Source organism: Balaenoptera ricei, chromosome 8, assembly GCF_028023285.1.
Source record: "Balaenoptera ricei isolate mBalRic1 chromosome 8, mBalRic1.hap2, whole genome shotgun sequence".
NCBI lineage: Eukaryota > Metazoa > Chordata > Mammalia > Artiodactyla > Balaenopteridae > Balaenoptera > Balaenoptera ricei.
In genome coordinates, this window is record NC_082646.1 from 112,600,454 (window position 1) to 112,626,897 (window position 26,444).

The following is a 26,444-nucleotide window of genomic DNA, read 5'->3' on the forward strand; positions in this document are numbered from 1 at the left end:
GCTGTCTCCCCAGGTGACAGCAAGGTGACATGCAGCTGGAAAGATGAGAGCTCTGCGTCTGCAGTAACCCTGGCACGAGTGACTACTGACCACTTGCAAGGTGGCCAGTGCCACCGCTGGGGGCTGAAGTTTTCATTTTGTTCATTGTACAGTGGTTTGAATTTCAATAGCCGTGGGCGGCCAGAGCAGCGCCGTCGTACTCATCGGGACTCTGGTAGTTTTGTAGTTTTCTTGGTGGCTTATTGTAAAGTTTGTTTTGGCTTCATGCTTGTGTTAGAGCCACAAGCACAAGTGTGGGGTTTGTGGGTGTCGAAGGGACGTTACGACAGAAGTAACATCTTTGGAGGTCTGCCCAGATTCTTTCTGTTGAAGCGGAGGTAGAACAGGTCTTCAGTGTGAAGAATCGCTTGTCTAGGTGCCCTGGGCACCCTGCCCTGCCATCAGCTCCCTGCTGCCCACAGTGATAGGGACATTTCCTGCCAAAGGTGTGGGCTGTCCCTTCCCTGGGCCCTCTGGGGAAGGGGGTGGTAGGGGCAGAGAGCCCCCCCCCCCTCAGGGAGCAGCAAAACCACGCACCTGCGTCCTCGGCCCGCCATCCCCCAAAGTGGGTCGCGCCTGGCCAGCTTGTTCTGTCCTCTGCTTCAGTCCTACGTTTAGTGGGTGCCAGCTGTGTGCCAGGCACTATTCCAGGCACTGGCTGTGAGGAGCTGGACAGCCAGGACCCCTTCACTTGAGGACCTTAGGCCGTGGTGAGGGTGACAGATGTCACCCCGCGATGATCATGCCAGTGCTGCAAAGGGGGGGGAGTTCTGAGGATGTGTGACAGGTGGGGGGTGGCACTCCTCCCCGTGGGTCCTGGAAGGAATCAGCCATGGAGCCAACCCTGAGGGGTGCTGGGGGCAGCATTCCAGGCAAAGGGGCAGCTTGGAGGAGTGGTGGGGTGGGAGCGGAAGGATGTGGGAAGGGCTGGACCCTGGGGTCTGAGGTTGGGGCCAGTGGTGAGGTCAGGGGCCAGGTGGGCTGGCTCTTGGACCTGAAGGCCAGAGTGGGGCTACACTGGATTCTGGCCCCAGTGGGAATGACTGGGGGTATTCCACAGGGGAGCCTCAGGCCTTGCCCCTGTGAGGTAGCTCGCGTGGTTATGGGGGCTGGGAATGACCTGCTGTCTGCACACTGGCGGCCCAGGAAGGCCAGTTTGGTGATGCCATCCAGTCTGAATCTGGAGGCCTGAGACCCAGGGGAGAGGATGGTGTAAACCCCAGTCTGAGGGCAGGAGGAGGTGACAGGAGCTGTCCCAGCTCAAGGGGTGGGGCCAGAAAAGGGCACATTCTCCCTCCCCTGCCTTGCGTTCTGTTCAGGCCTCCGGGACCAGATGGTGTCCTCCCACCTGCTCTCCTGCGTCCGAGATTCAATGCTGATCTCACCTGGAAACACCCCCCCCCCCCCAGACTCCCCCAGAAGTAATGTCCCACCTGGGCGCCTGGGGCCGGTTATGTTGACACAACAGTAAACATCACAGGGAGCGGTGACATGATGTGTGTGCCAGTGTGATCGGGGGCAGGGGGCACCCAGCGGGGATGTCCTGGGGAAGGCTCCCGTTGTTGGCTGGACCGCAGCGCTTTCCATCCCAGCTCCAGGACGCGTGGACAAGCTCCCAGAGGTGCTGCGTTAGAGGATGAGGGAGATGGGGCAGAGCTTGCTATGCCTGGGATAGGAGACCCCCTCCCTGTGCTCCCCTTGCCCTGCGGCCCTGACTGCCCTAGGAAGGGGAGCTGATGGGGATACAGCTGGCAGCTCGGCAGGACCAGCAGACTTTGCTGCCCAGCTGGGTTTGGCCTGAGGCTTCCCCTCCCAGTGACTTCGGGATGGTTCCACCGTGTCCCTGTCTGCCGTGGAACATGACCACAGGCCCAGGCACGCGAGCAAGGCCTGGCCCACGGGAGGCAGGAGGCCAGGGCCTCCTTTCAGCTTGTCTGATGGAGAGGCTTCTCTGCCCGTAGCTGGTGACTCACTGCTCTCCTGGGGCACACGTTCTGTCGGGGGGAGTCGGTGAATCACTGAACCCCGCCTCTTTGCCTTCATTTCCTGTGGAAATAAACAAAGACCACCTAAATGAGACAAACCGGCTGTATCTGCAGAGCCTGCTACATACAAGGGAATCAGCCACCCTCGCTGCATTTGGCAGGGACTCGAAGGCTGTCCCCAAGGGAGACAGGTTTATGTTGAAAAAAACAACAAAAAAAGGAGGAGTTTAACATCTGAAAAATGTACTACACCATATCAATAGAATAAAGGACAGAAATTATGTGATCATCTCAATGGATGTAGGAAGAGCATCTAACAAAACCCAATATCCTTTCAGGGTGAAAACACTCAACACACTCAAAATAGAAGGGAATGTCCTCCATCCAATAAGGGGCGTCTACAAATACCCACAGCTGACATCACACCTCGTGGTAAAAGTCTGAGAGCATCCCACCTAAGATCAGGAACGAGACAAGGACCCCACATCCTGCCGCTATCTTTGTGTTGATTTCGGCTGTACAGCAAAGTGACTCAGTTATACATATATATTCTTTTCCATTATGGCTTATCACAGGATATTGAATATAGTTCCCTGTGCTATACAGTAGGACCTTGTTGTTTGTCCATTCTATATATAATAGTTTGCATGTGTAATCCTAAACTCCCGACTTCCCTGGTGGTCCAGTGGGTAAGACTCCATGCTCCCAATGCAGGGGGCCCGGGTTCGATCCCTGGTGGGGGAACTAGATCCCGCATGCATGCCACAACTAAGAAGTCTGCATGCTGCAACTGAAGATCCCGCATGCCACCACTAAGACCTGGTGCAGCCAAAATAAATAAATAAATAAATAAATAAATAAATAAATAAATAAAATCCCAAACTCCCAATCCATCCCTCCCCCACTCTACCTCCCCCTTGGCAACCATAAGTCTATTCTGTTCTCTGTGTCCTTGAGTCTGTTTCTGTTTCGTAGATAAGTTCATTTGTGTCATATTTTAGATTCCACATATAAGTGATATCATATGCTATTTGTCTTTCTCTTTCTGACTTACTTCACTTAGTATGATCATCTCTCAGTCCATCCATGTTGCTGCATACTCCTGCCACTTCTATTCAACATTGTCCTGGAGGTTCTGGCCAGAGCATTGAGGCAAGAAGAAGGAGTAAAAAGGCACCCATATTAGAAAGGAGGGCTTGAACTATCTCTATTTGCAGATGACATGATGTTGTGTATGGAAGATCCTAAGAGATCCACACACACAAAATTAAAACTAATAAGTGTGTTCAACAATTGGCAGAATACAAGATCAATATACAAAAATCAATTTTATTTCTATACCTAGCAATGAGCAATCCAAACGTGGAATTATGATGACAATCCCATGTGTAACAGCAGCAAACGAACAAAATACCTAGGAATAAATGGAGCAAGAGAAGCGTAAGACTTGTACACTGAAAACTACAAAACGTTGTCAAAGGAATGAAAGAACATCTAACTAACTGAAAAGATAACTGGTGTTCATGGATCAGAAGACTTAATATGTTTATCGTGCCAACACTCCCCCAAACTGATCTACAGCTTCAATGAAATCCCTATCAAAATCCCAGCTGGCTTTTTACAATATGATCGTAAAATTCATATGGGAATGCAAGGGCCCCAGAATAGCCAAAAGAAACTTGAAAAATAAGAAGAAAGTTGTTGGATTCACACTTCCCCATTCAAACTTACTGCAAAACTACAGAGATCAAGGCAGTGTGGCACTGGCGTTAAGGACAGACTAACAGATCAGTGGAATAGAATTGAGAGTCCAGAAATAAACCCTCACATTCATGGTGGGTTGCCACAAGCACACCGAGACAATTCGGTGAGGAAAAGAACAGTCTTTTCAACAACTGGTGCTGGCACAGCTGGATATCCACAGGCGAAAGAATGAAGTTGGGGCCCTACCTCACGCTGTACACAAACATTAACTCAAAATGGATCATGGACCTCAATGTAAGAGCTGAAACTATAAAACTCTTAGAGAAAAACATAAACCTTCGTGACCTTGTGTTAGACAATGGTTTCTTATATACAACTCCCAGAGCACAAGCGAAATAAGAAAAAAATAAGTAGGGTAATCCCTGGTGGTCCAGTGGTTAGGACTTGGCGCTTTCACTGCAGTGGCCCAAGTTCAATCCCTGGTCAGGGAACTAAGATCCCACAAGCCACGCGGCTCAGCCAAAAAAAAAAAAAAAAAAAAAAAAAAAAAAGAAAAAGGAAAAAATAGGTAAATTGGACTTGGTCAAATTTTAAACTTTCGTGTGTCAAAGGATATTGTGTATTGATTGATATGATTTCAAATCCACTTGATGATTTAAGTGAAGTTGTTTTAATCCACTTGATTATGGCAAAGACAAAAAAAAGAAGTTGTTTTTAGAAGTAAAGTTGTTTTGGGGAGGAGGGATAAATTAGGAGGTTGGGATTAACATATACACACTACTATATATAAGATAGATAATCAACAAGGATCTACTGTATAGCACAGGGAACTCTGCTCAATAGAGTGTAATAACCTATATGGGAAAAGAATGTGAAAAAGAATAGATCTACGTGTACGTATAATCGAATCACTTTGCTGTACGCCTGAAACTAACACAATATTGTTAATGAACTATGCTCCAGTATAAAATTAAAATTAAAGACAAAACAAACAAAATAGAAGCAAAGTTGTTTTGATATAAGAATGAACCGTGTCAGGATGTAATGTTATTATCAGGTCTCAGCAGCTCAGGGCTCCCTGGGGGCTTATCAATAAGAACTGTGTGAAAAAGCAGCTCTGGTGCTGGACATTAGGGCTGTAAATACCAAGAGTCTGTGAGGACCAGGCGAGACTGCTGATCTAGCTCTCCGAAGCCCTTGGGGCATTAGCTCCCGCCCTGGTAAAGGTGATTCCTTTATGAGCAGTGGTGACAAACGGTGCAGCCTTCTCTCCAAAGAGATCAGCCAGCCGGCCAACACCAGCACCGTGATTCCCTAGCAACGCGCTCTAGCAACGAGGGACTTTTATTTTTGCGCGGGCAGCGGGACATCCTCTCTCCCGAGAAACCAAAACTTTGTACAAAAGGTACATCTCAACTGAATGTGGACGTTATTCCTTATACTTCCCCTTGGCTGGAACAAAGGGGTAATTAATCTATCATTTGTTTGGAGTATGTTATTTCTGTATTGGCTTATTAAGAGACATTATCCTGTATGCTTGTGATATCATTATAACTCCCGCCGTGAACCTGTGTTAAATAAACTATTGGCAAAGACAATCCCAGTCTCTGAGCATGATCTGCCGCCCCCCTAAACAAAACAGATATCGTCAAGAAAGTGGAGAGACAGCCCATGAAATGGGAGACAATATTTGTTTATGTTGTTGTTAAGAGCTCCAGAGCTCTTAACAACAACATAAAGGCAAACAACCCAACTTAAAAATGGACACGGGATCTGAATAAACATTTTTCTTCCTTTTTTTTTTTTTGGCCGGCAGCTTGCAGGATCTTAGTTCCGTGACCAGGGATCAAACCCACTCGCTTGGCAGTGAAAGCACAGAGCCCTAACCATTGGACTGCCAGGGAAGTCCCCGAATAAACAGTTTCCAAAGAAGATAGATAGTAGCCAATAAACACATGGAAAGATCTCAACATCACTAATCATCAGGGAAATGCAAATCAAAACCGCTATAAGTAATCACTTCACACCCACTAGGATGGCTATCACAAAAAAAGACAGAAAATAACAAGTGTTTATAAGGATGTGGAGAGGCTGGAGCTCTCAAACATTGCTGGTGGGAATGTAGAGAGATGCAGTCATTTTGGCGGACGGTCTGGCAGTTCCTCAAAATGCTAAATGGATTTACCACATCACCCGGCAATGCCTCTTAGGTACATTCCCAAGAGAAACGAAACCATACGTCCTCTCAAAAATGTGTCCAGCACTGTTCACGACAGCTAAACGGGTGGAAACAAACTACGTGCCCACTGATGGCTGAACAGATACACAAAATATAGAGCAGCTGTACCGTGAAGTATCATTCAACCGTGAAGAGGAAGGAAGCACCGACACAGGCTACAATGTGGGTGACCCTGAAACCATGATGCTGAGTGAAAGAAACCAGTCACAGAAGGCCATGTGTTATATTTCTGCTTATGGGAAATGTCCGTTTTGGGGAAATGTCGAAAACAGGCCAATGCACAGATAGAAAGCAGATTAGCGGTTGCCTGGGGCTGGGGAGTGGGGGCGGAGGGAGTGAGTACTGATGTGTACCTGCGGGGTCTCTTCCTGGGGTGTTGAAACGTGAAATTAGGTAGTGCTGATGGTGGCACAGCTCCGTGAGCGTATAAAAACCCCTGAACTGTACATTTTAAAGGAGTGAATTTGATGGTATGTGAATTACATCTCAGTAAAGCTGAAAGAGAAGGGAAGCTTCACTGTGTTCCGATCAGAGGCTGTCAGCCCTGGGGGAGATGGAGGTGGCTAACCAGCCAGGCGGCCCGTGGGAGTGGTTTGGGGTCTATCTGGCTTTCTCTGGGCGGTCCTGGGTTGGGAGCAAGAATAGGGAAGCCGGTGGTCCTGGCCACGGCCTGACCCTCTGGGCCGATTTCTGCAGAGGTTGTGGTTGGTCTTCCTGTACTTCTCATCTGGGTCAGACCTTGCTGTCATATGTGGTCTGTCCTTGTCCTTTGCATAGTCACCTCTTGCTCCGTGAGTCTAAAATAGGGATAAAGAATGCACTACATCGGGTGTGAGAGGCATGGTGGGGTAGGGTTATCTCTACTGACCTTCTCGGCCCAGCTCTCAACCGGGGGGCCCTGCCTTCACCCGGGGGAGGGGGGGCTGCCCTCCTGGAGCTCCCACTTCATAAACTAGAGAATTGAGAGTAGTGACAGGAGCTCAGGAACGGCCGAGGTGATGGGACAGGACAAGCCCTCTGGGGGCGTCCTGGCCCAGGGGAGAGGAGAGACCCCAGGCCGCAGAGTGCCGCAGGGGAATGAGCTGGGAGAGGGGAGGGCTGGGGGTCTAGGGTTCTTCTGAGGGCGGTGGCAGGCCAGGGGACCCTGGGGGCTGGCAGGTGTGTTTTGGAAAGTGGGGCGGCCAAGGGCTCAGTAACTGCAGGAGTCCAGGCCAGCGCTGACTGTGTAGGATGAGGGGCAGAGATGGACAAGGGGTCTCAGGCCAGGAGGGCCTCCCTGCGTCTTGGGGGTCAAGGGAGGGAGGACAGGCCAGCCACCAGAGGGTGAGGGATAGTTTAGGGTTCGTGCAGGGAGGGATCGGGGCGTGATTAAGGGCACAGTGAGATGTCTCTTAGGAGACCCCCAAGGTGTAGAATCTGTCCCTCTGGGGCAGTTTGCGGTGACAGTGCGGGGCCTGGTCAGGCGTTTCGGGTGTCCACTGGCCTCCCCTTCAGTCTTGCTCTGGGTACGAGGAGGGGTGAGGGGCCCTGGGCCCAGACAGGAAAAGAGGCCTGGAGGCTGTGACCCTGGTTGCACTGAGGCTGGTGGGGCTCCACGGCCCAGGGTGGACATTGGAGTTCCCGCACCCTGACCCCCCCACCAGCCATGGGACCCCCAGAGCCGCACAGCCACGTGCACTCACTATTCACAGGGGACCTCCTCCTGGTCAGCATCTGAGGCCTGAGGGCGGCCTGGCATCTGGTTACCGCTTAGCCTCCGGACCACTGGACATCTTAGCCCAGGGCAGCTGGAGGAGGCCCTGCCCCAGGGAGAAGGACAGAGATGGTCCCTGTCCGGCTTGGGGGGGTGGGGGACCCTCAGCTGAGGGAGTCAGGGGGCCCCTTAAACTTGTCCCTGGGCGCCCAGGCCCCCAACAAGAGGCTCCCAGGGTCCTTGTCCCTCGAACAAGCTGATACCATCGCCTTGTTTACGTCTGCATGATTAGGACCACGGAGAGGAACTCTGCATCCTGGCTGCCCTGCTGAGACCCGACGGAGAAACGGGCGGTGCCCAGAGAGGAAGGGATTCACGATTCACTGTCCAGTACCGGCTCCCACGTGGGCGGGGAGGGGGCCCCACGTCATGACGGGCCCGGAGTGAGGGGTCAGGTCGGGTCTACTGAGAATGGGAAGTTTGGTCGATGGGGGATCTTTCAACACTGGGACCGGGATGGCCCAGGCTACAGGGATCCCATTTGGTGGACGCAGCAGAGAGTGGGGTCGGAGCCTTAAACCGTTGGTGCTTCCCGTTGAGGAGCTGGTGGGTCTCTCTGGAGGGAGGCCCAAGGCCCCTGAACAGCCTGCTGTGGACGAGGCGGGGTCGTGCAGATGGAGACGTAGGCTGGGGAGCGGAGGCGGGGTCCTCGGTATCCAAACTGTGGTGGCGTGGGGTAATGGGGTTTCCGTTCTTAAGATTAAGGAAAACGAATAGCAATCAACACTGCCTACTCTCACTGCTTTACCGAACGACTCAGCTCTGGTTTCCAAATCAATACCAAATAATCAAATAACTGGGAGAGAACATTTAAAATCGATACCAGCCGATGGAGGTGGGAGGGCAGCAGCGGATGAGAGGCGGGCAGAGGTCCTGGGGTCTCGAAGGCCCCCCAAGGAGCTGATATCTGACCTCGGGCAGTGGGGCCCCAGGGAGGACTCAGGGGAGGGCGGGACGCTCTCCAGTGTTTGGATGCCTTTGGTGGCGACTCTGAGGATGGATTCAAAATGTGTGTGTGGGGAGGGTCCTCCAGGGACCCAAGTGGGCGATGAGGAGGCCGGATGCAGTGACAGCATGACTACCGGGGGACAGGCCAAGGGACTTGCAAGAGAGGGCACTGAGGGATGTACCAGGCTTGGCTGCCTTGTGGGAGTGGAGAGGCCGTTTCCCGTGGGGGCACAGGTGCAGGGGAGGGTGGAGAGGGTCTGAGTCTGGGGGGCCGGGGGCCCGATGGGGCCTCAGCAGGCAGGTGAGACGAGGCTGCCCCCCCCCCCGTCCGTCCCTCTCCCCGGATTACACACCAGGGGCTCTCGGAAGGCGGGCGGGGGCAGGCAGGGGACTGGGGACACTGGATGGCCAGCCTGAGGTGCTGTACCTGGGCTGATCCCAGCGTCTGGGTGCAGCCAGGGGACCTTTGACCTCAAACAACAGGCTCAGCTGGCCAGGCAGGTGGATGGGGGCAGTGAGTCCCGCAGCCCTTCTCCCTGGGGACTCCCTGGGGGCCGGTCCCCATCACCCACTTGGGCCAGGTGCTACTCTAAGTCCCCTTTAGAGCTGAGGCCCTGGCCAGAGTGCCTCCACTCCCGCTGGCTGTGGGGGTCTGGACGGCACGTGGGTCCGGTAGAGGCTGAGCCCTCGGCACCACCGGCCTCGCTGAAACAAGCCCTGGGCGGTGGGTCTCTGGCTTCCCGGCTCTCTGCCCTGCTCGCCCTCTGGGCCCCTTGCATCACTTCTAGGCCCCCATTCTCTTGCTGCCCCTCCTCCCCTCCCCACCTCTGAACTCGCCCAGCCCCGCTCACACCACAAAGCCTGGTCACACTGATCCCAAGAACTCCTGAGTCTCGGGAACACTGGAATGGGGGCCCCACTCGGGCCAGCTTCCCATGGGGACTTGGAGCCTTGGCCCCAGGTGGGCAGAGCAAGGACCCCAGCCGACCCAGCGCTCAGGTGGGGTGGGTGATGGGGAAGGGCTCCGAACCCCCGAGCTTGGGGCTGGGGAGAGCGGAGGCTGCACCCCTCCCCGCTGTGCCCGGAGCAGGAGCAGGGGGAGAGGCGAGTCCTGGGGAGCCCCCAACGCCTAGCCTCCCCAGAGCGTCAGCCTTGGGGCCAGCATCTGTGCCCGATCTGGGCCCTGCTGCATCCTGGGGGCCATTTATGTTGCCTGGTATGGACTATAGGGGTTCAACCAACATATGTAAATGACTGAGCAAAACCCACAGCCCCCCACCCTCCTGGCCTGGCTGGTGGGGCGGGAGGGCGTGACACTGGGTAACTGACCACTCACAGTGCTGGGCTGGGCGGCCGGCTTCCCTCAGACCCCGCCCCGGGCCACAGGCCCCTCCCTGCTCCTTCGCCTCACAGAGCCCACAGGGTAGGAGAAGCTGGGGGAGCCATCTCCTCCCCGAGACGTGGCCCATCTCCGTGCTGAGGCCGCCGGGTCACTGCCGGTCAGTCTCCCACGCTCCTGGGCCGCCAGCATGTAGCTCCATCTTGTGCCACCCCCGTCTCATTTTCCTTGAGCCCCTCTGTACGGGGTGCCAGGGTGGGGACGCAGCACCCTTTGGGCTGGGGGTCTGCTCTGTCTCCGTCTGTAACTCCAGACTCCATGTTCCCCTCCCCCACCCCCATCCCCGAAGTGCATAGGGGTGTGTAAGGTGGAGAGGGTCCCGGGGGGCCAGAACGGAGCTGCAGACCTGCAGGTGTCTGCGGGCGTCGCCATCCGTCCAGTTCGGAGCCCCCTGCTGGCCCATTCCTGCTGGCCCATGCATGAAGCCCCTCCTCACCCGGGCTCTGCCAGCCTCCCAAGAGTCCCCTCCCAGGGCAGGTGGGCGTCCTGCTTCCCTGCACGCCATGTCCAGGTCCGGGAGCACAGGCCTTGCCCCTGCTCCTCCCTATGCCCTGTGCTGGCTCTGGGGCAACACGGAGCCATCTGTGGAAGTTTTCATCCTCCCTGGGCGATGCCCTGCCTGCACCCCACCTCCAGGGTTCCCGAGTCCTCTCTGCCTGTTTATTTTATTATCTCCAAAATGTTTTCTGCAAATCACCCGGAAACCTGATTTTGGTGGTGAGGGAGCTGGGAGGACGGCGTGGTTACAGGGACAGACCTCCGATCACGGGGTGCAGGGCGGGAGACAGACCCGAGAAGTCCAGGACACAGTGACCCCCCCACTTCCTCCCGGGGGATCATGGCCCCTTGGCCACAGGAGCCCGTGCAGAGCCGGCGCCCATCTTGAAGTACCTCCAGTTCTTTTCTTCTAACTGTTGAGTGTTCCCCACACTTTCTGCTCAGATTCCAGAGACGGGCACCCAATGGCTCATCGGCTGTTATCGTTTTCACCCTTGACCAGGTCAAAGGATGCTGGCCAGACCCAGATGCTCTGCAGGGGCCCCGGGGGTCCAAGGTCGTGAGGGACAGAACACGGACATCTACGCATAAGGACGGACCTTGGTCCGACCCCTCCGGAGGCTGTGGGCAGGGCCTGGGCTGGGAGGCCCAGGGCTGGATTCCTGATGGAGCACCTGTACTTCTTCATGCTGCTGACCCTCCCTGAGCCATCAGGTCAAGCCGTGGGGTGTCTGCCCCCATCCCCCTCCAGCCAGCCCCCCCTGCATCACACCTGCTGGTCTGCTTCCTCTATGGGAGGGGTGATGTTATGGGTTGAATTGTGTCCCCGACAAACTCATATGTTGACGTCATAACCCCCAGTACCTCAGAATGTGACCATATTTGGAAATAGGGCCTTTACAGAGGGAATTAAGTTTTTGATCTCAGGAGGCGATCACCCCGCATTTAGAGTGGACCCTAAATCCAGGGACAATTGTTCTTATAAGAGAAAGTCTCAGGGAGATTGGACACAGACACAGGGAGAAGGCCATGTGAAGATGAAGGCAGAGGCCGGGGGGACGCTTCTTCAAGCCAAGGAGCCCCACCTATCTCCAGTAAACCACTAGGAGCTGGGAGAGGGGCCTGGACCAGATCCTCCATCACAGCCCTCAGAGGAACCAGTCAAGCCCTCACCTTGACCTTGGACTTCCCGCCTCCAGGCTGTCAGAGGGTAAACCTCTGTTGTCCAATTCGCCCAGGCTGTGGTATCTTGTTACACAGCCCTGGATGACTTCGACACTTAGATTTGGTTCTTTTTGGTGCCCAGGAATCCAAGGGCCAATCTAGCGATGTTTTAGTGCTGTCTTCCAGGACCCTTGCAGGGAGTTAAATCCTGTGTCACAGGGAGTGTTCAATATCCACACACTTACTCAACTTGGTATCCCTTCCCCGTGGGGCGGCCCGCTCAGGACCCGACTTCTCCGGCCTCTCCCAGCCCCCGAAGAGGTCCTGCAGCTTCCTCTGAATCTGGTCCTCATCATGTCTGAACCAGCTCAGGGCTTGTGGCGGCCTTGGTCCCGAAGGGGGAGGTGGGGTGGAATTCCACACCATTACAAGGACAGAAGCCACGTGAGGGGGTTCATCGTGTGTGTCAACCTGACTGGGCCACGGGGGACCGAGACTTTTGGCCACACCTTATCCTGGGTGTGTCCATGTTTCTGGAGGAGCTTAGCGTTGGAATGTGTAGACTGGATGAAGCAGGTGGCCCTCCCCAGCACGGCGGGCCTTGTCCAGTCAGGTGAAGGCCCGAATAGAACAAAAGGCTGAGTGAGAGGCAACTCCCCCAGCCTGATGGAGGAGCTGGGACACAGCCTTTCCCTGCCTTCAGACTCAGACTGAAATGTGGACCCTTCTCCGGTCTCGAGCCCACTGGCTTTTGGACTAGAACTGATACCATCTGCCCTCCTGGTTCTCCCACTCGCCAACTCCAGGTCTCGGGACTTGCCAGCCTCCCTGACGGCATGAGCCAATTCCTCGTAATCAGTCTCCTATGTACACACACAGTCTGCTGGCTCTGTGTCTCTTGAGAACCCTGATGAATATGCTCTGTCTTTGGAATTGTTCCAAGAGTCTGAAGTCAGCAGGGGACCGAATCTCCATCCTAGGAGCCGGGTGTGCTGGATCTGGAGGGGACCAGCTCACGGTCGTCTTCTCCAACCCAGCCCTGTGCCCATCGCAGGTGGGACAATGCACTCAACGCCACTGACCTCCCATCGCCGGTGACCTTCACTCCACCTGCGAGCCCACTGTCACCCCTTGGGTGTCATCAGCCTCGGAACTGCCTCACCCGTGAGACTGAAGATCCCAGGCTCCTCACTTCCACCCTTCCACTTGCCCTGTGTTTACCTCATACCTGCTTTGTCTTGAGCACCTACTTTGCTGCCGTTCCTGTCTCCACATCTTAGCCACCAGCCTACAACAGCCATCCTTCACACGAATCGTGCCCTTGCTCGTGTTGATGCCGAAAACTCGGCCTCTGTGCACCGGTGCCGAATCGAATCTCGGAGACGGAGTTTTGGGTGGAGTAGAAGAGAATAGCTTTATTGCTTTGCCAGGCAAAGGGGGACACAGTGAGCTCCCCCCCGCCCTGAAAAACCATGTGTCCCAACCCGGGAGGATTTGTTGAGGAGTTTATAGCAGTGGTTCAAGGGCGGGGTTGCCAGGGTTGTGTGTAGGGCCTGCATTCCTTTAATCTGGCCTCGGGCGGTCTCCTGATGAGCTTCTCTGGTTCCTTTAATCTGGCTTCAGGTAGTCTCTTGACTGGTTCTCTGGAATGAAGAATGATAACATCTTCTGTTTGTTGGGGGTTTTAGTTCTGCAGAAGAGCTCAAAGACATTGTTATGTGCATCCCTTGAGGGGGAACCAGGACCCTATTGTTTCTTGACTGCTCCTCCCTTGTCTCTGTATCCCCTCCCTTCCCTGATTAGCAACTGTTTACAAGGCTTCCTGCCCAGGAGCCCCACAGGGTCCTCCGGGCTTTCAGAGTCTGCGACTCCTTTTAGTTGGAATGGACACCACACTCCCTGGGGGCCTTGTTAGGACGTGATTGCTCCAGCATTCCTGAGTCAGAAGTTCCAGGGTGGAGCCTGAGGATCTGCATTTCTACCCCGTTCAGGGGTTGCTACTGGTTCAGCCACCACACTCTGAAACTAGGCTATGTTGCAGTAACAAATACACCCTGAACTCTCAGGGTTCTTCTTTCTACCGCACGCAGTCTCGTGGGCTGAGCACGTCTGCCTCATCTTCTGTTTTTGGAAACTGTGGCCTCCAAGGTCACCTTGAAAGGGGGGACCATGTGCGAATTAGCTTACTTCCCTTCCCCTCGAATCCCACTGGTCGGAATGCAGTCATGTGATGCTGAGTGACCGCACTGACCGTAGGGGAGGCTGGGAATTGCAGTCTATCTGTTTGCCCAGCACCTAGTATTGCCTCTTCCACCAGGGCCCCTCTCCTCACCAGGCAACTTCTTCTCACACACAGAACACATCCTCTTCCTCCCCAAAGCCCTCTGGCTACGGAATCCACCCCCCAGGTCCGAATCTCCAGGTGGTAACACATCAGGTGGGGATGAGCCTCCTTCTGGTCCTGCAGCTTTTGACTTTAAAAGTTGACAGGTTGTATCCGCGTCCTCAGGCCTCACCCTTACCTGTGCCCACGTTTTTGCTATGGGACTTTGGGGTGCCCTCCCACCGTGATTCGGGAGCTTTGCCCCTTGACGCTGGTCTTAGTCACATGACTTGCTTTTGTTCTCACCAAGACAACACATCCAGGACAGCCTTCTTGAGGATGAGACACAGGGCGTGGAGCCAGCCAAGGTCTGGGCACAGCAGCCAATGTCCTGACATGGCAGTGAGCCCAGCCAAGACCAGGCGGGTGGAGCCCCACCTCATGTGCTGCAAAGTGTACTGCCTGGTGTCACGGTGACGTGTGGATACTTGTTAATTTAGGTGTTTTGTTATGGCAGCACCCTACTTCAAAGAACCTTTTTCTCTGTTAGTCAGGATAGACCAGGTTATGCTGTGGTAACAAATAAGCCCTAGGCTAAAACGATGTGGCACTGGCTTAGCAGACAGGCTGCTGGTGTTACAGAACCAAGCTTGGGTCTGCGCACTCGTGCAGTAAAGCCAATCTCCTGACCTCAGGTCATGGAAAAGGAAAGTACAGCGTTTATTGCAGGTGCCAAGCAAGGAGTTCGGGGAACTAGTGCTTTAAAGGTCCGAACTCCCCGAAGGCTTTCAGGGAAGGATTTTTTTTTTCTTTGTTTTTTTGTGTGCGTTGGGTCTTAGTTGCGGCACGCAGGGTCTTCGTTGAGGTGTGCAGGCTTCTCTCTAGCTGTGGCACATGGGCTCCAGGCCACTTGGGCTCTGTAGTTTTGCGGCACGCAGGCTCTATCATTGAGGCGCCTGAGCTCAGTAGCTGTGTTGCACGGGCTTAGCTGCCCCGCAACATATGGGATCTTTGTTCCCTGACCAGGGATCGAACCCAAGTCCCCTGAGTTGGAAGGCGGATTCTTTACCACTGGACCCCCAGGGAAGTCCTCAGGGAAGGATTTTTAAAGACAGGGTGAGGGACGGGAGGTTGTGGGGTGTGTGATCAGCTCGTGGACACTCTTCTGATTGGTTGGTGGTGAGGTAACAAGGAGTCAACATCACCAGCCTTCTGATTCCAACCGGTCTGGGGTCTTACGTGCTGGTGGTCAGCATGTAGTTAACGTCTTCCACCTGGTGGGGTTTCAGTATCTGCAAAACAACTCAAGGGACATGGCTCAGAATATGATCTACAGCCCTGGAGGAGGAACTAAAGGTCCTTGACTTTGTTTAGTGGCTAAACCATTATTATTTTATCTTATTTGACGTTTTTTCTTTCTTTCTACATTTTCTCACTTCTCTGATTAAATTTATTCTTTGACTAAAGATTTTTGCAGACAAAAGGCAGGCGGAGGACATGGAGGGGGAGTTCTGCTCTGTTACACTGGCCAGGGAGCCGATAGCAGATGCTGGAACGATGGTGGTTGGTGGTCCACGTGATGCTGAGGCCCTGCATTTGGTAGAAAATGCCCGTGGTCACTTGGCAGGGGGACTGTGAGGGGACTGAGCCAGTAGCCAAGGGCAGAAGTCGGAAAACAGAATGATGCATGTGTGCAAGTGTGCTGTGTATGTAAGTGTGCTCTGCGTGTGTGCAGGTGTGCTGTGTGTGTGTTGGGTGCCATTGGCCTCATGTGTACAAGGAAGAGGTGAGGTCGAGAAGAAGGCCCACTTTGTGAGCAGAAATGAAAGTGAATACGGACACGGATCCAGGAATTCAGAAGTTGGCAAAGTTGGAAAGCCAGCTGCTTCCAGAGTTGGGATTTTAGAAGCTTGGTGACAGAGGCCCAGAACAATGTCTGAGTTGGGGCAAGTGAGGCAAAGGTCAGAGGGAGGGTCAGGCGCACGTCAGCGCCCGAGAGCCCCGGCAGCGGCCGTCGGGTGCAGAGAGGAGTGAGCAAACTGGCGCGTCCAGTGGGCGTGTGTGGGGCTGGCAGCCGTCCCGTCGTCCCGTCGCCGCTCCCCACCCTGGACGTCCAGCTTTTGTTGCTCCTGACACAGGGCCCTCACCTCCGAGCAGCTGGACATTTGGTTTCCTCTGCTTGGAATTTCCCCCCCACCCTGCCCGGCACACACGTGCACAAACACACACAGCCAGGTGCACACACACACGCATGTGCATACACACACCCACATGTACACAAGCATGCCCACATGCACACACATCCACGTATATGCACACACAGGCACACACCTCTTCATCCCTCTGGCCTTTCGGGTCTCAGCTTGGAGCTTGCCTACCAGCTGGGCTGAGACCCTTACAGCGCCCCCTGTGGCTCCCACCCCGCCCCGTCTTCCTTCCTTCATCTCGCTGGCCACCCCACAAGGTTGTGGCCCATTGGCGGGTCTTCCTCTGTCACCGCCGGCGTTGCCAGCTCCGAGCCGTGTCCTGGTGCCCAGGGTGGGCACAGCAGGTTTTGGTCCAGTGGGCAGAGGAGGGCACAGCTGAGTGAACAGGGGAGGGGCTGACCGTGGCCTCCAGTGCTGGTGCTGCAGCTGGTGTGTGGGGTCAGGCCTGACCCCGGGGAACCCTGGGACACCCCTCAGTGGGAGGCTGTGAAGGGACCCCCAGGCCCAACCAGGCTGGGCCGGGCCGCAGGCGGTGGACCTGAGAGTGAGCTCCGCGGCCCAGACAGAGGCTGCCGACACTTGGACACCGGGCAACCCGGGGGGCCCTGCGGGGCCCCAGCCCCGGCTTTACTGGAGCCTCCAGCTCTGGGGCTGAGGCTGGGACGGAGGCAGCAGCCGGCGAATCCCGGGTTCTGACCCTGAGCAGCCTGGTAGCTGTTCTTTTGTGCCACCCGATCCTCCCAGCCCCCCTCCAGCGTCTCTGAACCTGGGTCCTGGCAGCCTGGAAGGGACTTGGCCTTGGACGCGGGGGTGGGAACCCTGAAGCTGCCGGTGGGAGGCACGGGGTCCCTGCACAGCAGACTCCAGCTCCCGGGGGCTCTCCAGACCTTGCCCACCAAGGCCCTCGACACCCTGGACGTGTGTCCTCACGGACAAAGTGCCCGACAACCCGCACCTCGCCATCCCCGGAGCCGCCCTGAGGTGCCCGACAGCCAGTGGGGGAGGGTAAGCGCTCTCATTCCCCCCGTGAGGTCTCCCAGCTCCTGGCGGGGAGGTGAGGCAGACACCCCGGCCACGTGGACAGAGGGACACCCAGGGCCTGGCTGCGGGGACTGCTGCGTGACCTCTGCCCCCAAGGCCTAGCAGGGCCTCCGACCCGGGCCTGGGGGAGGGGGTCTCCCTTGCTGCACGTGTCCCCTGGATTGGGCGCTTTCTGATCCAGAGGACAGAAACCACCGGTGCCCACCCCTCGCCCTGCTGAGTGATGAGGACTTGCAATCCCCTCTGGTCTGAGAGCTGGGGTGTTTGTCCTCCCGGGTCACCCTGACCCATCTGGAGAGGTGCCCGGGACTCAGCGGGCTGCGTGCCGGCAGGAGGGAGGGCTGCCCCACGGGCACGGCGGGGCCGGAGAACCCCCGGTGGGGGGTGGCCCCTTCCTGCCACCGGCCAGGCCCCCCAGCGCTGCACCCCGACAGTGGATGTCAGCCTTTCCGCCCCTCACTGCCCTTCCCCCGGAGCGAGTGTTGCAGGTGGGGGGAGGGAGTTCTCCTACTGCTGGGCACCAAGTCTGTGTGATGAAGGACGGCCTGGGCCCTCCTGGGCCGGAGCGAGTCAGTGCCTGCCAAGCGCCCAGACCAGCGCTGGGGGTGGAGGTTGCCGTGTGACTTCGGGGACCCCTACCATCCCTGGGACACTGGGGCTGGCGGGGGGCAGGGGGCACTGCTGGGCCTCCGCCGTTGCGTTGTACATTTGTGAAATTGTGAAATGTTTTCACATATACGGAAGGGTGTGTCAATATGCAGGTGACGAGACAGACAGCAGTGCCCCGGCTAAGCAGTAGGCCGCCGCCAGCACATCGCGTGTCATCTGCCGGGGCACCCCTGGGGGGTTAGTGTCCTGCGCTGAAAACCTGAGCGGCCGGCACACACCAGATGGGGAAGGAAGAGGTCCGGCTGCCCTGGGGTGGAAGCCAAGCAGAGCCTCTGAACACCGTCCTCCTGTGGCTCCTGGAGAGTCTGCAAGAACCCATTTGGGGGGGCAGGGGGAGTCACAAGGAAGGCCTGGGAGGCCTGTGACCATTAGAAGGGCAGCTATGGGACCAGATAATGTGGCAGGACTGTGGCCGGGGGCACCAGAGCCTGTCTCAGGAGCCTGCTGTGGGGTGAGTGTCCCCGGCTGACCCTGGGTTGGGGGAAGGGGTGCTCATTGTCACATGGGCAGGACAGGCCAAGGACCAAGCCGAGCCGGGCCAGCCTCGCCGGGGCGCTCTGAGGACAGCGGACGTGGGGCCCGGCGCAGGGTGCCCCTGGAGCGCGTCCCTCCACTGTCGGCTACGAGACCTTCTCCACGAAGGCCAAGGACTCAGGAGGCCAGAAGTCAGGAACAAGATAGTTTAAAACATTTACCCCAAACAACGAAGGGCCAAAGGAGGAAATCGTTGTGGGACGTTAACAATACCTACCTTGGAAGAGCAGAAAATAATGAAATGGGGGCGGAGGTGGATACAGGAGAGAGGGTTGATAGCCAAAAGCTTCCCTGAAAAGATGAACGAAATTAACAAAGTCTGGCGAATTGGATCACGAAAGGATGAAAACAACGAAAAAATGTTAGGAAGGTAAAAAGGGACCTACTGACAGATTCAGCAGGATATTAAAATGATAGTGAGAGCGTATTTGATTACGTTGGCAGGTTTTTATTTGTTTATTTTTCAATAAAACTAAGCATGCAACTACCGCGCAACCCAGCGATTACAGGCTTGGGCATTTCTCCAAAAGAAATGAAAATTTGCGTCCACTCAAAAAACTGTACACGGGTGTCCATAGCAGCTTTACTTATCACAGCCCCTTGAGGGTGTTTCCCAGCACCCACATCCAGTTCTCTGAGTCTCTGGACACCAGTGGGGAATCCAAGTCTACACTGACGCCGTCGGCCTGGAGTTAGCGTCAGACCCCCAGGTTAAGGGCTCAGCCCCACAAGATGGTCCCCACGCCATCCGCAAGTCCAGGGCCACCCCTACTTCTGACCAACCAGCTGGGAGTTGGGGGCTCTCACCACCCCCTCCTCAGGTTTGATAATTTCCTAGAATGGCTCCCAGAACTCAGGAAAGTGCTTTACTTACTATCACCCGTTTATTATAAAAGATGTAACTCAGGAACAGCCAGATGGAAGAGATGCTCGGGACCGGGGTGGGGGGGTGGGGTGGGGTGGGGGGGGTGGCGAGGAGCTTCCACACCCTCCTGGGTGCACCACCTCTCCTGGCACCTCCACTGTCCTCCAACCAAACCCCGTCGGTTTGGGGCTTTTATGGAGGTTCCAGTCGTAGGCATGGCTGATTAAATCACCGCCACGGGGACTAACTCTGCCTCCAGCCCCTCTCCCCTCCCCAGAGATCGAGAGGGGGCGCTGACGGTTGCAAACCTCTAATCACGCCTGGTGTTTTTGGAGACCAGGGCTCATCCTGAAGTGATCTAGGGGCCCCCAGATACCCTTCATCTCATTAGCTCACAAAAGGACGCTCATTACTTCAGAGACGCCAAGGGTTTTATTTTATTTTTTAATTTCTTATTTATTTATTGTTTTAGGCTGCACCGTGCAGCATGAGGGATCTTAGTTCCCCGACCAGGGATTGAACCCGTGCCCCCTGCACTGGGAGTGCAGAGTCTTAAACACTGGACCGCCGGGGAAGTCCCAAGAAATGCCAAGGGTTTTAGGACTGTGTGCCAGGAACCAGAACAAAGACCAAATGTTTATATTTTCTTATATCACAGGCCACCCTCTGGTCTCTGACTGCATCCCTTACAGCAAAGCGATCATAAACATCAAAAGATATTGGCACATTGCTAGAATCGGCCCGGTCCATGGTCGGATCAGGTGGGAATATCCCCCAGGGTGAGGCCCCTCGGGACTGCAGGCCTCCATCTGAGCTGGTCAGGTTCCAGAACAGGAGTGGCCCTGTCTCCGCGGCCTCAGCTTTCAGGCCTCTGGTGTCACTGAGCCTGAGCTAAGGACTGCCACCGTCTTCCTCGGGCCCTCTCTCAGGTGTCGGTGTAGTACCGGCTTTCCTTCCTGACATCACAGAACCCACTGATTCATCTCTTCACCCTCAGCTGCTGTTCCTCCTTCCCTCCCCTGGTACCCGGACAAGCTGGTCTAGATCTCAGGCCAGGATACGAGCCCCAAGAGTCCTCCCCCCCGTCCACTCCCGTCCACGCAGGTGCGGGGCTAGCGGGCTATCCGGCCCCTGGCCACACGGCAGCATCCGCTGTCAGCCCCCGGTTTGCCAGATGGGGCGACGTCACCACTGGCCTCTTCAGGAATTCTGACATCAGGTTTAGAAACATAGTTGCAGTTTCTTTTTTTCTTTTTTAAATTTACCATCTTAACCAGTTTTTAAAATTAATTAACTAATTAATCTGGCTGTGTCAGGTCTTAGTTGCAGCACGCGGGCTCTTCGGTTTGGCGTGCGGGCTTCTCTCTCGTTGTGGTGCGCGGGTTCCACAGCATATGGGCTCAGTAGCTGCAGCGCGCGGGCTTCGCTGCCCCGCGGCACGTGGGATCTTAGTTCCCCACCCAGGGATCGAACCCGCGTCCCCTGGATTGGAAGGCGGATTTTTAACCACTGGACCACCAGGGAAATCCCCCACTTGCAGTCTCTTGCATAGGAATCATCCCTGCTTCTGGCACTTGTAGTTGCAGATTTGGCCCTGTGACCACTGCAGCAATTAGGGGAAAAACATTGAGGTGACGTGGGGAAGAAAGAAAAAAGTGCGCCCCCCACTGGCCCTGCAGGAACTGCACAGTCATACCAGCATCCTCCTCCAGCCCCGCTGCCCCAGCTCCACCAGAAAAACAGCAGCAACCGTCCGGTGGGATCACCCCCCCAGCCCACCCACGCGGAGAGCGCGCCCTCATGCTTTCATCTCCCTGTGCTTCAACGCCCGGCTGGTCCCCCTCCGCCCTCCGACCTGTGCTCTGAGGAGGGGAGCTCTGCCCGTGCTGGACATTCTGGGCCCTAGAGTGAGTTCCTCGTTCTGATGAAATGGCAGTTGGCCGCCCAGATTGGTGCAACATTTCTGCTCCAGTTTCTTGTGGCTCTGCGCGCCTACAGCTCAGATAAGATGGAGTCAGCCAGGCCCCATCCCGAGTGAGCGTCTGTTCCTGTCGGGACCCCGTTGCAGACCCAGGAGCCCAGCTGTGATCAGGGCCTTGCCCCCGGGAACGCCCACATGGTCACTGGCCGCCTCCGTCTCTTGTTGGTGGCGGAGCAGCTCTCCTTGGCATGTTGTGCCTACTGGAACGCACCCCCCAGATTCCCATGGAGATTTCCATGGGACCACGTCTCGCGTGGGCATCCCTGTGATAGGCCAGTTCTCCTCGGCCCTCCTGCCTGACCATATGGCCGGGTCGTTGGCTGCTGCCCATGTGTCAGTAAAAACCCGAACGTGGGGACTTTTCCCACCATTCGGTCCTTCCCCCGCTGCTAGGACAGCACACGCAAGCCTGCAGGACGCCAGGCTGAGCTACTTGCACCCTCCTCGGCCAGGCTGGGGGCCTTCCAAACTGGCTGCTGCTGCTGTCCGCACACCAAGCAGCTCTGGGTCGGTCAGTCGAGAGCTGTTTGCAGGGCGCTGTCCCAGTGACAGCCGAATCCAGCAGCTCCTGACTCGGTCCGTCCTGGGGGAGCCAGTCCTGGGCCAGAAGAGGGTCCCCGCCCGGGAGGGTCTCCCCTCACATTTCCCAGGCTGCGCGACCCGGTGTAAAGTGTTTCCATGTCATCACAGGGCTCTTCTAGACAGCACCGCCCCCGTGAGAGCATTTCCCCCACATCATCCTGGACTTTATGGGTATTTCAGGATTCGTGGTCATTTTACATCCTTCGACTACTGGGGTAGCTCCAGTGGGCGTCTGATAACAAGGTAATAAGTCCACCCAAACGGAAGTTCTCTCATCCCAAGTGCCTGCGGTCATTACTGGGCGGTGCCCGCAGGCTTCTGCCCTGAGCCCCCGTCTCGGCCTCACGCAGGACCATCGCACAGGGACCTGCCTGCCTAGCGCCCCAGCTTCTACTCCCCACTGCGTGGCTCAGGTCGTCTTACTGGTTCCCATTTAGCATGTCTGGTGAACACAGCTTGAAGGGTGGAGTCACATGCCTGTTTTACTGGCTCAGGCAGGAGAAACGCCCCCAGTCGGGCACCATGTCCATCCCCCCAGTGTCATCAGGTGGAAGAGGTGCAGTCGCATCCCATAAAGCCTGTTCAAACATTCCAATGCTCCTCCAAAGTTTGACCTTGCTTCCATCGACCCTGACATTCTTCGCGGTGGCCTGCACCGGGATTTCATCTACAGGATTTGGTTTCACAGTACTAGGTAGGGGACGCGTCCCCCACTATGACATAATATCCATGTCATAAAACATTAGGTAAGGGAGGCACAACTTCTTTACCGAAAGCCTGTTCAAACGTCCCGGCTGCCATCATCCTACCATCTCCGGCGCCCCTGTACTCTCCCCAATCCATCGTTCCGATTCTTGGCTGCACCAGCTGGTTTTGGTACCACCACGTGCGGGGCTCCGGCATCAAGGAGTCCTGGACCATGTCTCTCCACCCCTGACCCTGGGGCCCACTCTGTGCACAAGGCTCTGGGTCCCCAGCAGGGGGTTGAGCCAAGGGACCCTTTTGTCAACTTTTATCTTTTTTTTTTTTTAATTGGAGTGCAGTCGATTTACAATGTTCTATTAGTTTCTGCTGTACAGTAAAGTGAATCAGTTATACATATACATATATCCACTCTTTTTTAGATTCTTTTTGCATATAGGACATTACAGAGTAGCGAGTAGAGTTCCCTGTGCTATACAGTAGGTCCTTGTTAGTTATCTATTTTATATATAGTAGTGTGTATGTGTCAATCCCAATCTCTCAGTTTATCCCTCCCTGCCTTTCCTCCCTGGTAACTATAAGTTTATTTTCTGTATCTGTGACTCTATTTCTGTTTTGTAAATAAGTTCATTTTTACCATTTTTTTTTAGATTCCACATATAAGTGATATCGTATGGTATTTGTCTTTCTCTTTCTGACTTACTTCACTTCGTATGATAATCCCATCCATGTTGCTGCAGATGGCATTATTTCATTCTTTTTTATAGCTGAGTAGTATTCCACTGTGTGTGTGTGTGTGTGTGTATGTGTGTGTGTATACCACATCTTCTTTATCCATTCCTCTGTTGATGGACTTTTAGGTTGCTTCCATACCCTGGCTATTGTAAATAGTAGTGTCAACTTTTATCTTGATTAAGCTGCCCTATCATTGTCCCCGGGAGATTCCAGGTCTGCTTTCTCATTCTCACCTCTGCCTTCCTGCTTCTTGCACTCCTCCAAACTGGGGGAAACAGACCAGACTTGTTGGGAGCCCTTTAATGCTAGGGGTTCAGTAGGGAGTCCCTTTGTCCCACCCACCCTTGAGAGGGCTGTATGAAGACCTTTGTTTTGCTCCTATCAATGTCCCTTTTATTAATCCATTTTTTAATAACGACCTAAAGATTTCCACCCTGCTAGGAGGAGTTCCTTGACTCTGCATGTCCCTTTCCCCATTTTTTTGTTAGTTACTTATGTTTTGAGTAGTGTCTGTAAGACACGTTCAGGAAAGCTGAGACAGCAGATTCTCCCATCAGGCTTCCTGGAGGAGGGGTGAAGGGTGCATGGGAGCTCCCTGTACACTTCTTTGCAACTTCCTGTAAACCTATAATTATTCCAAAATAAAGTGTCACAAAAAAGTTGTAGGCCATGAAATATGAAAACTTCAGTGAAACGAAAACGTTGATAGAAAATTATGAATGGACCAAGCTGACTCAAGAAGAAATAGAAGTAAGAATCTCCCAAGTTCTCAAGTAAGTCTCAGTTGATGAAGGAAAGCGTGTCTTTCCAAAGAAGAGCCATCTAAGGGACACAGAAGGAATGGCAAAATCAGCACATTAGCTATCTATGGCTGAGTAGCCAGTTAGCCCCAAATGTAGTAGCTTAAAATAATAAACACTTATGGGAATTCCATGGCGGTCCAGTGGTTACGACTCCACGCTTTCACTGCTGAGGGCCCAGGTTCAATCCCTGGATCGGGAAATAAGATCCCGTGAGCCATGTGGCATGGCCAAAATAATAATAATAAAATAAAATAAAATAACAAACACTTATTATCTCAGTTTCTGTGGGTGGGGAGCCCAAGCATGGCTTAGTGCTGAGTCTTCTGGCCCAGGGTCTCTCATAGGATAAGTCCCAGGACGCACTGCATGGTGTCTCACAAGGTGGCCCTCAGTGGCTGGGCTGCAGTCTCATCTGAAGGCACGACTGGGCAGTGTCCCCGTCCAAACTCACTCACTGGTTGTGGGCAGGATTCATCCTTGCTGGCTGTTGGTTGGAGGCTGCCCTCCTTTATAGGACAGCCCTCAATACAGCTGCTACTCCCCGTAGAGCGAGCAAGAGAGGGTAAGAGGACAGAAGCTGGGTCTGGTCTCGGAAGACACCCCATCACTTTTACCTCATTCAGGTGTTGGAAGTAAGTCACTCACTAGATCAGCCCACACTCTAGACAAGGGGGTTGCACAGGGGAGCATGACTGTAGCAGGAGGAAGGGCTCTCTGGGGCTAATGTGTGTGTGTGTGTGTGTTAAAAAATTAAACTTTAATAAATGTTCATTAAGTCAAATGCAAGCTCTTATTTAATAGGAGAGAATGAATTTATCTTAAGCTCTAACTATTGAATTTTACTGGTCAGTAGTAAGTAATGAAGTTTTACACTAAAACATTATACTATGACGTTTGTATCTTAGGTGAAAACAGTGCTGTAAGCCAGTGGTCAGCAAACTGGGACCCGCAAGTCAAATATAAATAAAGCTTTACTGAAACACACCCACAGCTACTCCTCTGTGTTATGATAGATGGCTCCTTTTGCAAACAGTCGCAGATTTGAGTAGTCAGACAGATACCACAGAGTCTCGGGCTAATTTCAATGCCGACTCCCACAGTGAGCAACTTGCCGCCTTGCCACACCTGGTGAAATAATCGATTCAGACAGGGACGATCCACAGGTGCTACAACCAGGAGGAGGATGCTTGCTGGGGAACTGGTTACCACCAGGACGTCCAGAGCTACAGCTTTACAGTGGAAGTATCTGGTGTCCCCAGTGATCAAACTTAGCCTCACTCACGTGGGACAAGCAGGCACCATGCTCCCCGGGCATGGGCAGCAAGCAGCACCACGCCTCACCTGTGCAGGGTTCCTGCCAAAGTGGTCCAGCTGCCATACAACCAAGCCTTTAGTGCTGACCTCCAGCTGCAGGAAAAACAGGGGAGAGAGGAACACGTAAAATGGCACCGTGAGGATGTCACCTCCAGAACCTGGGACCTTCGGGCACCTGACCTGGGCTCCTGAAATGAGTTAGTGGCGTGGGGAAAAATACTGGGGGTGGGAGGAAACTGCTGTAAATTAGAAAAGACTGGAGACATACCCAAAGCAGGGGGTTTGACCGAATCTTGGAGTAAACAAACCAGCAATAAAAGCTAATGGGGGGCATGGTGGAAATGGAATATGGATTAGGTTTTTCAATGCTATTATGGAATTATTGTTAACTTAGCCCCATGATAATGGGGTTGTGGGTCTGCTGGGGAATGTCTTCCATTTTTGGAGATGAATGCTGAACTGCTTATCTATTCTATTTCTGGTTGAAGTGTCATGATGTATGGAACTGACTTTAAGAAACTTACATATATCAATACATACATCTTAAAGTAAATATATGTGTGTGTATATGTGTGCATGTCTATATATAAAGAGAGAGACAGAGACAGAGAGGGACAGACAGACAGAGGGAAAGAGAGAGAAAATGAGATATTTATTCTAAGGAATTGGTCCATGCAGTTGGGAGAGGGGCACATCTGAACTCCATGGGCAGGTGGGCAGGCAGGAACCCAGGCAGGCTCTGTATGTTGCAGTCTTGAGGTTGAAATCCTGCTTTTCTAGGAAACCTCAGTCTTTGCTCTTAAGGCCTTTGACTGATTGGGCGAGGCCCATCCACTCGATGGCAGGTGACCTGCTTTACTCCAAGTCTTCTGATTTAAATGTTAATTTCATCTAAAAATACCTTTAGGGCAACAGCCAGCTGTTGGTTGGACCAAACAGCTGGACACCAAGGCCCTGCC